Here is a 15,538-nt window from a genome sequence, read left to right on the forward strand (position 1 = left end):
GTTGAAAACTTTCATGAAAAGATTTCGGCTTCAAAAAAGTCAAAGATTTTCATGAAGTATTTCGGCTTCAAAAAAGTTGAAAATTTTCATGAAAATCTTCGACTTTCTTCATGCTGGCTGAGTTTTTCTTTGTTCTATCTTTTGAAATCAATTTATTTTATGATTGAATATTCCAAGTATTCTTTAAATATCTTGTTTTTGATTACCACCAATCACTATTTCCATTTTTACTTTCATGCTTTATGAACAAAAATAGCTTTTTTTATTACTACATCAAGTTTACACACATGGGTCAAAAATGACCCATACATCCAAGTGTGATTTAAAATTAAATGAATTAATACTATAATAATAATTTGTTTCAAGTAATTACTTTAGCAGTGAGTGGAGCCAAACACTTATGTATTTCATATTTGCAACATGTTTATTTGTCATTTTGTCACACATACACATACCTCTGATAACAGATAACACGGCTGTTGAACTGAACGGTATCTGTAATTTAACAACTGTAAACTGGTGAATGTGACCAAACAAAATGAAATACAACTGAACACATCACTAGAGCACAAATTGCCATCTCAATTTTGACATGCCTCACAAATGATCACTAAGAGTTTGTGCTCCTTGCACACAGGCCTGGTGCACTGGGAACACTAGCTGCTGACTTTTCTGTCTTTGGTAACTGGGCAGATCGTGCACCTCTTCCTCTTCCTTTGGCCCTCCTGTCTGATGTCCTCTTGTGGCTGGGTGGTGGCTGTGTTTTGTTTTTTAAACCCACATCTTCCCATTGTTTCTTCTTCTGACTGCTGTCATCCACTGCTTTGTCATCATGCATAGTGCTCAGGAGGACAACAGCTTTTCCCTTCTTCTGCACATAGCTCACCATGGTCATGTTGCCATTGAATCCGAATTCTGAGCTATGAATCTCCCGTGATTTGGATGGCTTCATGATAGGTGGTATGTCCGATTTGTTCTGGCAAAGAGTCCCAACAATGGTCAGGTTCTTCTCGAGGAGCTTCTCAGCCAGCGGGACACTGGTGAAGAAGTTGCTAATTGTGATGTTGCGACCTATGAGAGGGGGAAAAGATTGTAAATTTACTCAACATGGAATTCTTTAAACTCTAACGCCATAATCTGTTGCATTGCATTGCATTTTATTCTGTTTTACTATTTTGCTTACAGAGAAATCAAATAAAAAAATAAAATACACATTATTAAAGATTGGGAAAAAGTATGTAGGTATTGTGCTAAAACTTAATACATTAGTTTCTCTATTGTACTTTACATTCACCTGTCTGTCTGATTCCACTGCACAATTGCTGGACGACATTCTCTCCAAGGTTCCTCTGAACCTGGCTGTCTCCCGGTATAGACAATTCCATCTATTGCATAAGGTACCCTTGCGTCGCACATCCAGAAGATTTTTATCCCATATTTTGCAGGCTTGCTGGGCATGTGTTGCCGTAACTTGCACCTGCCTCGGAATGGCACAAGCTGCTCATCTATGGTGACACAGTCACTGGGGATGAACTTTCTTCTGCAGTTGTCCAGGAAACAGTCCCACACGTACCTAAATGTCGCCATGTGGTGTGTTTCCAGTCGCAGAGCCCTGGTCCTCTTGTCGTCAAACCGTATGACGCGGCGGATATCTTCATATCTCCTAAGCCCCATGGTGGCCTTGTAAATTGGATTTTGCAGCGGATCTACAAACAGCTCCCGCAAGGCCACATCCCAGCTCTTCTCCCCCCCTGCAAGAATTGATGAAGGCCATCAATTCTTCTTTATCAATGCTTCTCCACTCTTTCCCTTTTGCTGTGGCTGTTCTTCGTCCCTCTAAGTTGATACATATTAGAACCTCCTCAATGATGTTGTCACTCATGAACATATCCCAGGCATCTTTTGGTGAAACAGCTGGTGATCCAGGTGTAGGTCCTGGGCAGCTCCTCAGAATGTTATGGCTTCTTGTTCTGCCATGAATGGGGGGATTCTCATTCCAGTAAGATCCGTTTTTACTCAATCTATTGGACTGGGTCTGAGTTTCCTCTTCAGAGGACTCATCAGATGAGTCTTCTGTATCATCAGAGGAGTCTTCTTCATGGATTCCCAGACACACCCACAACTCCAGCTTGACCCTCTGGCAAATATTCTGGGTCATCATCATCAGAAATTTCAGACTCTGAATCAAGACAAATTGCCTCCTCATCTGGTTCTTCCTGCAGCATCGCTACAACCATCTCAGTAGTAAATCTGGGACCAGCCATACTCTGGATAAAGAAAATCAAAAGCACAATAAAATTTTCAGATGCACATCAATATACATACACATACATAGAGTTTTATTTTGGTGACTTGGCTAAGTAGCTTAGCTAAGTACTTTGCTAAGTAGCCTAGCAATCTACATAATAGTTAGCTAACTACAATAGAATTAGCTAACTAAAATAGAAGTGTCAACAGCTAGCTAGCTAATAGTAATTACTTGTAACTTTCTGACAAGTAATGTACTCACTCTCAAGGTAACCTAAACCTAATCAAATGTTATGTACAGTTATCTTTCACAATTGTCATCAAATATTTTCTAAAGTGATGTTAGAACAATTTAAAAACAATACTTACATGTATTAGATGTTCCAAGGGAGCTGTGCTGAGCTGTGAAATGTCTGAAACAACCACGTTTCACAGCAAATGCTATAGTAAATGCATGTGGGTCGTTTCTGACCCATGTGTGTAAACTTGATGTAGAAATACAAAAGCTGTGCTCGTTCATAAAGTAAGAAAGGAAAAATACAAATGATGATTTGTGCTTAACAAAAACAAGATATTTACTGCATACTTGGAAAAGTAAATGATAAAATGTATTTATTTCAAAGATATATCATAGAAACACTCAGCCATACATGAAATAACATAGAAAGTGGATTCATTTTTGACCCATGTTGTGCATTAGAAGGGTAATGATACAAAAATGTTTTTTATTCAAAAAGTAAGAAAGGAAAAAATAAAATAAGGATGTATGATGATCAAAAACAAGTTAATTGAGGAATACCTTGAATACTGAATGAAGAGATGAATTTATTGCAAAGATGTAGAAAATAAAAACTCAACCGGGTCACTTTGACATTTTTAAAGCAGAAATACTTCATGAAAGTTTTCGACTTTTTTGATGCCGAAATAGTTCATGAAAATTTTCAACTTTTTTGAAGCCAAAATCTTTTCATGAAAATTTTCAACTTTTTTGAAGCAGAAATCTTTTCATGAAATACTTCGACTTTTTTGAAGCCGAAATACTTGATGAAAATTCTTACCTTTTTTAAAGCCATAATGCTGTCATGAAAATTTTCAACTTTTTTGAAGCTGAAATCTTTTCATGAAAATTTTCAACTTTTTTGAAGCCGAAATCTTTTCATGTAAATTTTCAACTTTTTTGAAGCCGAAATCTTTTCATGAAAATTTTCAACTTTTTTGAAGCAGAAATCTTTTCATGAAATACATTGACTTTTTTGAAGCCGAAATACTTGATGAAAATTTTCAACTTTTTTGAAGCCGAAATCTGTTCATGAAAATTTTCAACTTTTTTGAAGCCGAAATCTTTTCATGAAAATTTTCAACTTTTTGGAGCCGAAATCTTGTCATGAAAATTTTTACCTTTTTTAAAGCCAAAATCCTGTCATGAAAATTTTCAACTTTTTTGAAGCAGAAATCTTTTCAAGAAAATCTTTGACTTTTTTGAAGCTGTAATCTTTTCATGAAAATCTTGAACTTTTTTGAAGCCGAAATACTTGATGAAAATTTTCAACTTTTTTCAAGTCTAAATCTTTTCATGAAAATTTTCAACTTTTTTGAAGCCGAAATCTTTTCATGAAAATTTTCAACTTTTTTGAAATAGAAATCTTTTCATGAAAATTTTCAACTTTTTTGAAGCCGAAATACTTCATTAAAGTTTTCAACTTTTTTGATGCCGAAATCTTTTCATGTAAATCTTCAACTTTTTTGAAGCCGAAATACTTCATGAAAGTTTTCAACTTTTTTGAAGCAGAAATCTTTTCATGAAAATCTTCGACTTTTTTGCAGCCGAAATACTTCATGAAAATTTTCAACTTTTTTGAAGCCGAAATACTTCATGAAAGTTTTCAACCTTTTTGAAGCCGAAATAATTCATGAAAATTTTTACCTTTTTCAAAGCTAAAATCCTGTCATGAAAATTTTCAACTTTTTTGAAGCAGAAATCTTTTCATGAAAATCTTCAACTTCTTTGAAGCCGAAATACTTGATGAAAATTTTCAACTGTTTTGAAGTCTAAATCTTTTCATGAAAATTTTCAACTTTTTTGAAGCCGAAATCTTTTCATGAAAATTTTAGACTTTTTTGAAGTCGAAAAAATTCATGAAAATCTTAGACTTTTTTGAAGTCGAAAAAATTCATGAACATTTTCAACTTTTTTTGATGCCGAAATCTTTTCATGAAAATTTTCAACTTTTTTGAAGCAGAAATCTTTTCATGAAAATCGTTGACTTTTTTGAAGCCGGAATCTTTTCATGAAAATTTTCAACTTTTTTGAAGCCGAAATCTTTTCATGAAAATCTTAGACTTTTTTGAAGTCGAAAAAATTCATGAACATTTTCAACTTTTTTGAAGTGTAAATCTTTTCATGAAAATTTTCAACTTTTTTGATGCCGAAATCTTTTCATGAAAATTTTCAACTTTTTGAAGCCGAAATCTTTTCATGAACATTTTCAACTTTTTTGAAGCCGAAATCTTTTCATGAAAATTTTCAACTTTTTTGATGCATAAATCTTTTCATGAAAATTTTAGACTTTTTTGAAGTCGAAAAAATTCATGAACATTTTCAACTTTTTTTGATGCCGAAATCTTTTCATGAAAATTTTCAACTTTTTTGAAGCAGAAATCTTTTCATGAAAATCTTAGACTTTTTTGAAGTCGAAAAAATTCATGAACATTTTCAACTTTTTTTGATGCCGAAATCTTTTCATGAAAATTTTCAACTTTTTTGAAGCAGAAATCTTTTCATGAAAATTTTCAACTTTTTTGAAGCAGAAATCTTTTCATGAAAATCGTTGACTTTTTTGAAGCCGGAATCTTTTCATGAAAATTTTCAACTTTTTTGAAGCAGAAATCTTTTCATGAAAATCTTAGACTTTTTTGAAGTCGAAAAAATTCATGAACATTTTCAACTTTTTTGAAGTCTATATCTTTTCATGAAAATTTTCAACTTTTTTGATGCCGAAATCTTTTCATGAAAATTTTCAACTTTTCTGAAGCCGAAATCTTTTCATGAACATTTTCAACTTTTTTGAAGCCGAAATCTTTTCATGAAAATTTTCAACTTTTTTGATGCATAAATCTTTTCATGAAAATTTTAGACTTTTTTGAAGTCGAAAAAATTCATGGACATGTTCAACTTTTTTGAAGTCTAAATCTTTTCATTAAAATTTTCAACTTTTTTGATGCCGAAATAGTTCATGAAAATTTTCAACTTTTTTGAAGCCGAAATCTTTTCATGAAAATTTTCAACTTTTTTGAAGCCGAAATACTTCATGAAAATTCCTACCTTTTTTAAAGCCATAATCCTGTCATGAAAATTTTCAACTTTTCTGAAGCTGAAATTATTTCATGAAAATTTTCAACTTTTTTGAAGCAGAAATCTTTTCATGAAAATTTTCAACTTTATTGATGCCGAAATAGTTCATGAAAATTTTCAACTTTTTTGAAACCGAAATCTTTTCATGAAAATTTTCAACTTTTTGAAGCCGAAATCTTTTCATGAAAATTTTCAACTTTTTTGAAGCTGAAATCTTTTCATGAAATTTTTCAACTTTTTGTAAGCCGAAATCTTTTCATGAAAATCTTTGACTTTTTTGAAGCTGAAATACTTCATGAAAGTTTTCAACCTTTTTGAAGCCGAAATACTTTATAAAATGTTTTACCTTTTTTAAAGCGAAAATCCTGTCATGAAAATTTTCAACTTTTTTGAAGCCTAAATCTTTTCATGAAAATTTTCAACTTTTTTGAAGCAGAAATCTTTTCATGAAAATCTTAGACTTTTTTGAAGTCGAAAAAATTCATGAACATTTTCAACTTTTTTGAAGTCTAAATCTTTTCATGAAAATTTTCAATTTTTTTGATGCCGAAATCTTTTCATGAAAATTTTCAACTTTTTGAAGCCGAAATCTTTTCATGAACATTTTCAACTTTTTTGAAGCCGAAATCTTTTCATGAAAATTTTCAACTTTTTTGATGCATAAATCTTTTCATGAAAATTTTAGACTTTTTTGAAGTCGAAAAAATTCATGGACATGTTCAACTTTTTTGAAGTCTAAATCTTTTCATTAAAATTTTAAACTTTTTTGATGCCGAAATAGTTCATGAAAATTTTCAACTTTTTTGAAGCCGAAATCTTTTCATGAAAATTTTCAACTTTTTTGAAGCCGAAATCTTTTCATGAAAATTTTCAAGTTTTTGAAGCAGAAATCTTTTCATGAAAATCTTAGACTTTTTTGAAGTCGAAAAAATTCATGAACATTTTCAACTTTTTTGAAGTGTAAATCTTTTCATGAAAATTTTCAACTTTTTTGATGCCGAAATCTTTTCATGAAAATTTTTGACTTTTTTGAAAGCCGAAATCTTTTAATGTAAATTTTCAACTTTTTTGATGCCGAAATAGTTCATGAAAATTTTCAACTTTTTTGAAGCAGAATTCATTTCATGAAAATTTTCAACTTTTTTGAAGCAGAAATCTTTTCATGAAAATTTTCAACATTTTTGAAGCCGAAATCTATTCATGAAAATGTTTGACTTTTTTGAAGTCGAAAAAATTCATGGACATTTTCAACTTTTTTGAAGTCTAAATCTTTTCATTAAAATTTTCAACTTTTTTGAAGCCGAAATCTTTTCATGAAAATTTTCAAGTTTTTGAAGCAGAAATCTTTTCATGAAAATCTTAGACTTTTTTGAAGTCGAAAAAATTCATGAACATTTTCGACTTTTTTGAAGCCGAAATCTTTTCATGAAAATTTTCAAGTTTTTGAAGCAGAAATCTTTTCATGAAAATCTTAGACTTTTTTGAAGTCGAAAAAATTCATGAACATTTTCAACTTTTTTGAAGTCTAAATCTTTTCATGAAAATTTTCAACTTTTTTGAAGCCTAAATCTTTTCATGAAAATTTTCAAGTTTTTGAAGCAGAAATCTTTTCATGAAAATCTTAGACTTTTTTGAAGTCGAAAAAATTCATGAACATTTTCAACTTTTTTGAAGTGTAAATCTTTTCATGAAAATTTTCAACTTTTTTGATGCCGAAATCTTTTCATGAAAATTTTCAACTTTTTTGAAGCCGAAATATTTCATGAGAATTTTTGACTTTTTTGAAGCCGAAATCTTTTAATGTAAATTTTCAACTTTTTTGATGCCGAAATAGTTCATGACATTTTTTCAACTTTTTTGAAGTCGAAAAAATTCATGAACATTTTCAACTTTTTTGAAGTCTAAATCTTTTCATGAAAATTTTCAACTTTTTTGATGCCGAAATAGTTCATGAAAATTTTCAACTTTTTTGAAGCAGAAATCTTTTGATGAAAATTTTTAACTTTTTTGAAGTTGAAAAAATACATGAACATTTTCAACTTTTTTGAAGTCTAAATCTTTTCATGAAAATTTTCAACTTTTTGAAGCCGAAATCTTTTCATGAAAATTTTCAACTTTTTTGAAGCCGAAATACTTCATGAAAATTTTTGACTTTTTTGAAGCCGAAATCTTTTAATGTAAATTTTCAACTTTTTTGATGCCGAAATAGTTCATGAAAATTTTCAACATTTTTGAAGCCGAAATCTATTCATGAAAATGTTAGACTTTTTTGAAGTCGAAAAAATTCATGAACATTTTCAACTTTTTTGAAGTGTAAATCTTTTCATGAAAATTTTCAACTTTTTTGAAGCCGAAATCTTTTCATGAAAATTTTCAAGTTTTTGAAGCAGAAATCTTTTCATGAAAATTTTCAACTTTTTTGAAGCCGAAATCTTTTCATGAAAATTTTCAACTTTTTTGAAGTGTAAATCTTTTCATGAAAATTTTCAACTTTTTTGAAGCCGAAATCTTTTCATGAAAATTTTCAACTTTTTTGAAGCCGAAATACTTCATGAAAATTTTTACCTTTTTTAAAGCCAAAATCCTGTCATGAAAAATTTATACTTTTTTGAAGCAGAAATCTTTTCATGAAAATTTTCGACTTTATTCAAACTGATATTCTACATTTTCTAACTCAAAGTGTAGTTTCAAAGTAAAAATACTGTTAGAAGGAGTGATTCAGACAAAATTAGATGAAACAGCAGCACTGGTAACAAACAACGATATTAACAGCTTTAGTGATCAAATTGAGCGTATCTTGGGAAGCTGAGCTCGAAAGTGACATGAAACATGTTTTTCAGACATAAAGTGACAGTTACAGTGAATACCTGTTCTGACTACATTTTCTAACTCAAAGTGTCGTTTCAAAGTAAAAATACTGTTAGAAGGAGTGATTCAGACAAAATTAGATGAAACAGCTGTAATGGTAACAAATGAGCCCAGTTACATGAAATGACATCAAAATCAACATTCCCTGAGCCAGACAACGCTATTAACAGCTTTAGTGATCAAATTGAGCGTATCTTGCGAAGCTGAGCTCGAAAGTGACATGAAACATGTTTTTGAGACATAAAGTGACACTTACAGTTAATACCTGTCCTGACTACATTTTCTAACTCAAAGTGTCGTTTCAAAGTAAAAATACTGTTAGAAGGCGTAATTCAGACAAAATTAGATGAAACAGCTGTACTGGTAACAAACAACGATATTAACAGCTTTAGTGATCAAATTGAGCGTATCTTGCGAAGCTGAGCTCGAAAGTGACATGAAACATGTTTTTGAGACATAAAGTGACACTTACTGTTCAGACTACATTTTCTAACTCAAAGTGTCGTTTCAAAGTAAAAATACTGTTAGAGGGAGTGATTCAGACAAAATTAGATGAAACAGCTGTAGTGGTAACAAATGAGCGCAGTTACATGAAATGACATCAAAATCAACATTCCCTGAGCCAGACAACGCTATTAACAGCTTTAGTGATCAAATTGAGCGTATCTTGCGAAGCTGAGCTCGAAAGTGACATGAAACATGTTTTTGAGACATAAAGTGACACTTACAGTGAATACCTGTCCTGACTACATTTTCTAACTGAAAGCGTCGTTTCAAAGTAAAAATACTGTTAGAAGGAGTGATTCAGACAAAATTAGATGAAACAGCTGTACTGGTAACAAACAACGATATTAACAGCTTTAGTGATCAAATTGAGCGTATCTTGCGAAGCTGAGCTCGAAAGTGACATGAAACATGTTTTTGAGACATAAAGTGACACTTACTGTTCAAAACATGTTTCATGTCACTTTCGAGCACAACTTCGCAAGATACGCTCAATTTGATCACTAAAGCTGTTAATAGCGTTGTCTGGCTCAGGGAATGTTGATTTTGATGTCATTTCATGTAACTGCGCTCATTTGTTACCAGTACAGCTGTTTCATCTAATTTTGTCTGAATCACTCCTTCTAACAGTATTTTTACTTTGAAACGGCACTTTGAGTTAAAAATGTAGTCTGAACAGTAACTGTCACTTTATGTCTCAAAAACTTGTTTCATGTCACTTTCGAGCTCAGCTTCGCAAGATACGCTCAATTTGATCACTAAAGCTGTTAATATCGTTGTTTGTTACCAGTGCTGCTGTTTCATCTAATTTTGTCTGAATCACTCCTTCTAACAGTATTTTTACTTTGAAACGACACTTTGAGTTAGAAAATGTAGTCAGGACAGGTATTCACTGTAAGTGTCACTTTATGTCTCAAAAACATGTTTCATGTCACTTTCGAGCTCAGCTTCGCAAGATACGCTCAATTTGATCACTAAAGCTGTTAATATCGTTGTTTGTTACCAGTACAGCTGTTTCATCTAATTTTGTCTGAATCACGCCTTCTAACAGTATTTTTACTTTGAAACGACACTTTGAGTGAGAAAATGTAGTCTGAAAAGTAAGTGTCACTTTATGTCCCAAAAACATGTTTCATGTCACTTTCGAGCTCAGCTTCGCAAGATACGCTCAATTTGATCACTAAAGCTGTTAATAGCGTTGTCTGGCTCAGGGAATGTTGATTTTGATGTCATTTCATGTAACTGCGCTCATTTGTTACCACTACAGCTGTTTCATCTAATTTTGTCTGAATCACTCCCTCTAACAGTATTTTTACTTTGAAACGACACTTTGAGTTAGAAAATGTAGTCTGAACAGTAAGTGTCACTTTATGTCTGAAAAACATGTTTCATGTCACTTTCGAGCTCAGCTTCGCAAGATACGCTCAATTTGATCACTAAAGCTGTTAATAGCGTTGTCTGGCTCAGGGAATGTTGATTTTGATGTCATTTCATGTAACTGCGCTCATTTGTTACCAGTACAGCTGTTTTATCTAATATTGTCTGAATCACTCCTTCTAACAGTATTTTTACTTTGAAACGGCACTTTGAGTTAGAAAATGTAGTCTGAACAGTAAGTGTCATTTTATGTCTCAAAAACATGTTTCATGTCACTTTCGAGCTCAGCTTCGCAAGATACGCTCAATTTGATCACTAAAGCTGTTAATATCGTTGTTTGTTACCAGTACAGCTGTTTCATCTAATTTTGTCTGAATTACGCCTTCTAACAGTATTTTTACTTTGAAACGACACTTTGAGTTAGAAAATGTAGTCAGGACAGGTATTAACTGTAAGTGTCACTTTATGTCTCAAAAACATGTTTCATGTCACTTTCGAGCTCAGCTTCGCAAGATACGCTCAATTTGATCACTAAAGCTGTTAATAGCGTTGTCTGGCTCAGGGAATGTTGATTTTGATGTCATTTCATGTAACTGCGCTCATTTGTTACCACTACAGCTGTTTCATCTAATTTTGTCTGAATCACTCCCTCTAACAGTATTTTTACTTTGAAACGACACTTTGAGTTAGAAAATGTAGTCTGAACAGTAAGTGTCACTTTATGTCTCAAAAACATGTTTCATGTCACTTTCGAGCTCAGCTTCGCAAGATACGCTCAATTTGATCACTAAAGCTGTTAATATCGTTGTTTGTTACCAGTACAGCTGTTTCATCTAATTTTGTCTGAATCACTCCTTCTAACAGTATTTTTACTTTGAAACGACGCTTTCAGTTAGAAAATGTAGTCAGGACAGGTATTCACTGTAAGTGTCACTTTATGTCTCAAAAACATGTTTCATGTCACTTTCGAGCTCAGCTTCGCAAGATACGCTCAATTTGATCACTAAAGCTGTTAATAGCGTTGTCTGGCTCAGGGAATGTTGATTTTGATGTCATTTCATGTAACTGCGCTCATTTGTTACCACTACAGCTGTTTCATCTAATTTTGTCTGAATCACTCCCTCCAACAGTATTTTTACTTTGAAACGACACTTTGAGTTAGAAAATGTAGTCTGAACAGTAAGTGTCATTTTATGTCTCAAAAACATGTTTCATGTCACTTTCGAGCTCAGCTTCGCAAGATACGCTCAATTTGATCACTAAAGCTGTTAATAGCGTTGTCTGGCTCAGGGAATGTAGATTTTGATGTCATTTCATGTAACTGCGCTCATTTGTTACCACTACAGCTGTTTCATCTAATTTTGTCTGAATCACTCCTTCTAACAGTATTTTTACTTTGAAACGACGCTTTCAGTTAGAAAATGTAGTCAGGACAGGTATTCACTGTAAGTGTCACTTTATGTCTCAAAAACATGTTTCATGTCACTTTCGAGCTCAGCTTCGCAAGATACGCTCAATTTGATCACTAAAGCTGTTAATAGCGTTGTCTGGCTCAGGGAATGTTGATTTTGATGTCATTTCATGTAACTGCGCTCATTTGTTACCACTACAGCTGTTTCATCTAATTTTGTCTGAATCACTCCCTCCAACAGTATTTTTACTTTGAAACGACACTTTGAGTTAGAAAATGTAGTCTGAACAGTAAGTGTCACTTTATGTCTCAAAAACATGTTTCATGTCACTTTCGAGCTCAGCTTCGCAAGATACGCTCAATTTGATCACTAAAGCTGTTAATATCGTTGTTTGTTACCAGTACAGCTGTTTCATCTAATTTTGTCTGAATTACGCCTTCTAACAGTATTTTTACTTTGAAACGACACTTTGAGTTAGAAAATGTAGTCAGGACAGGTATTAACTGTAAGTGTCACTTTATGTCTCAAAAACATGTTTCATGTCACTTTCGAGCTCAGCTTCGCAAGATACGCTCAATTTGATCACTAAAGCTGTTAATAGCGTTGTCTGGCTCAGGGAATGTTGATTTTGATGTCATTTCATGTAACTGCGCTCATTTGTTACCACTACAGCTGTTTCATCTAATTTTGTCTGAATCACTCCCTCTAACAGTATTTTTACTTTGAAACGACACTTTGAGTTAGAAAATGTAGTCTGAACAGTAAGTGTCACTTTATGTCTCAAAAACATGTTTCATGTCACTTTCGAGCTCAGCTTCGCAAGATACGCTCAATTTGATCACTAAAGCTGTTAATATCGTTGTTTGTTACCAGTACAGCTGTTTCATCTAATTTTGTCTGAATCACGCCTTCTAACAGTATTTTTACTTTGAAACGACACTTTGAGTGAGAAAATGTAGTCTGAAAAGTAAGTGTCACTTTATGTCCCAAAAACATGTTTCATGTCACTTTCGAGCTCAGCTTCGCAAGATACGCTCAATTTGATCACTAAAGCTGTTAATAGCGTTGTCTGGCTCAGGGAATGTTGATTTTGATGTCATTTCATGTAACTGCGCTCATTTGTTACCACTACAGCTGTTTCATCTAATTTTGTCTGAATCACTCCCTCTAACAGTATTTTTACTTTGAAACGACACTTTGAGTTAGAAAATGTAGTCTGAACAGTAAGTGTCACTTTATGTCTGAAAAACATGTTTCATGTCACTTTCGAGCTCAGCTTCGCAAGATACGCTCAATTTGATCACTAAAGCTGTTAATAGCGTTGTCTGGCTCAGGGAATGTTGATTTTGATGTCATTTCATGTAACTGCGCTCATTTGTTACCAGTACAGCTGTTTTATCTAATATTGTCTGAATCACTCCTTCTAACAGTATTTTTACTTTGAAACGGCACTTTGAGTTAGAAAATGTAGTCTGAACAGTAAGTGTCATTTTATGTCTCAAAAACATGTTTCATGTCACTTTCGAGCTCAGCTTCGCAAGATACGCTCAATTTGATCACTAAAGCTGTTAATATCGTTGTTTGTTACCAGTACAGCTGTTTCATCTAATTTTGTCTGAATTACGCCTTCTAACAGTATTTTTACTTTGAAACGACACTTTGAGTTAGAAAATGTAGTCAGGACAGGTATTAACTGTAAGTGTCACTTTATGTCTCAAAAACATGTTTCATGTCACTTTCGAGCTCAGCTTCGCAAGATACGCTCAATTTGATCACTAAAGCTGTTAATAGCGTTGTCTGGCTCAGGGAATGTTGATTTTGATGTCATTTCATGTAACTGCGCTCATTTGTTACCACTACAGCTGTTTCATCTAATTTTGTCTGAATCACTCCCTCTAACAGTATTTTTACTTTGAAACGACACTTTGAGTTAGAAAATGTAGTCTGAACAGTAAGTGTCACTTTATGTCTCAAAAACATGTTTCATGTCACTTTCGAGCTCAGCTTCGCAAGATACGCTCAATTTGATCACTAAAGCTGTTAATATCGTTGTTTGTTACCAGTACAGCTGTTTCATCTAATTTTGTCTGAATCACTCCTTCTAACAGTATTTTTACTTTGAAACGACGCTTTCAGTTAGAAAATGTAGTCAGGACAGGTATTCACTGTAAGTGTCACTTTATGTCTCAAAAACATGTTTCATGTCACTTTCGAGCTCAGCTTCGCAAGATACGCTCAATTTGATCACTAAAGCTGTTAATAGCGTTGTCTGGCTCAGGGAATGTTGATTTTGATGTCATTTCATGTAACTGCGCTCATTTGTTACCACTACAGCTGTTTCATCTAATTTTGTCTGAATCACTCCCTCCAACAGTATTTTTACTTTGAAACGACACTTTGAGTTAGAAAATGTAGTCTGAACAGTAAGTGTCATTTTATGTCTCAAAAACATGTTTCATGTCACTTTCGAGCTCAGCTTCGCAAGATACGCTCAATTTGATCACTAAAGCTGTTAATAGCGTTGTCTGGCTCAGGGAATGTAGATTTTGATGTCATTTCATGTAACTGCGCTCATTTGTTACCACTACAGCTGTTTCATCTAATTTTGTCTGAATCACTCCTTCTAACAGTATTTTTACTTTGAAACGACGCTTTCAGTTAGAAAATGTAGTCAGGACAGGTATTCACTGTAAGTGTCACTTTATGTCTCAAAAACATGTTTCATGTCACTTTCGAGCTCAGCTTCGCAAGATACGCTCAATTTGATCACTAAAGCTGTTAATAGCGTTGTCTGGCTCAGGGAATGTTGATTTTGATGTCATTTCATGTAACTGCGCTCATTTGTTACCACTACAGCTGTTTCATCTAATTTTGTCTGAATCACTCCCTCCAACAGTATTTTTACTTTGAAACGACACTTTGAGTTAGAAAATGTAGTCTGAACAGTAAGTGTCACTTTATGTCTCAAAAACATGTTTCATGTCACTTTCGAGCTCAGCTTCGCAAGATACGCTCAATTTGATCACTAAAGCTGTTAATATCGTTGTTTGTTACCAGTACAGCTGTTTCATCTAATTTTGTCTGAATTACGCCTTCTAACAGTATTTTTACTTTGAAACGACACTTTGAGTTAGAAAATGTAGTCAGGACAGGTATTAACTGTAAGTGTCACTTTATGTCTCAAAAACATGTTTCATGTCACTTTCGAGCTCAGCTTCGCAAGATACGCTCAATTTGATCACTAAAGCTGTTAATAGCGTTGTCTGGCTCAGGGAATGTTGATTTTGATGTCATTTCATGTAACTGCGCTCATTTGTTACCACTACAGCTGTTTCATCTAATTTTGTCTGAATCACTCCCTCTAACAGTATTTTTACTTTGAAACGACACTTTGAGTTAGAAAATGTAGTCTGAACAGTAAGTGTCACTTTATGTCTCAAAAACATGTTTCATGTCACTTTCGAGCTCAGCTTCGCAAGATACGCTCAATTTGATCACTAAAGCTGTTAATATCGTTGTTTGTTACCAGTACAGCTGTTTCATCTAATTTTGTCTGAATCACTCCTTCTAACAGTATTTTTACTTTGAAACGACGCTTTCAGTTAGAAAATGTAGTCAGGACAGGTATTCACTGTAAGTGTCACTTTATGTCTCAAAAACATGTTTCATGTCACTTTCGAGCTCAGCTTCGCAAGATACGCTCAATTTGATCACTAAAGCTGTTAATAGCGTTGTCTGGCTCAGGGAATGTTGATTTTGATGTCATTTCATGTAACTG

The sequence above is a fragment of the Labrus bergylta genome, chromosome 21, assembly GCF_963930695.1.
Source record: "Labrus bergylta chromosome 21, fLabBer1.1, whole genome shotgun sequence".
NCBI lineage: Eukaryota > Metazoa > Chordata > Actinopteri > Labriformes > Labridae > Labrus > Labrus bergylta.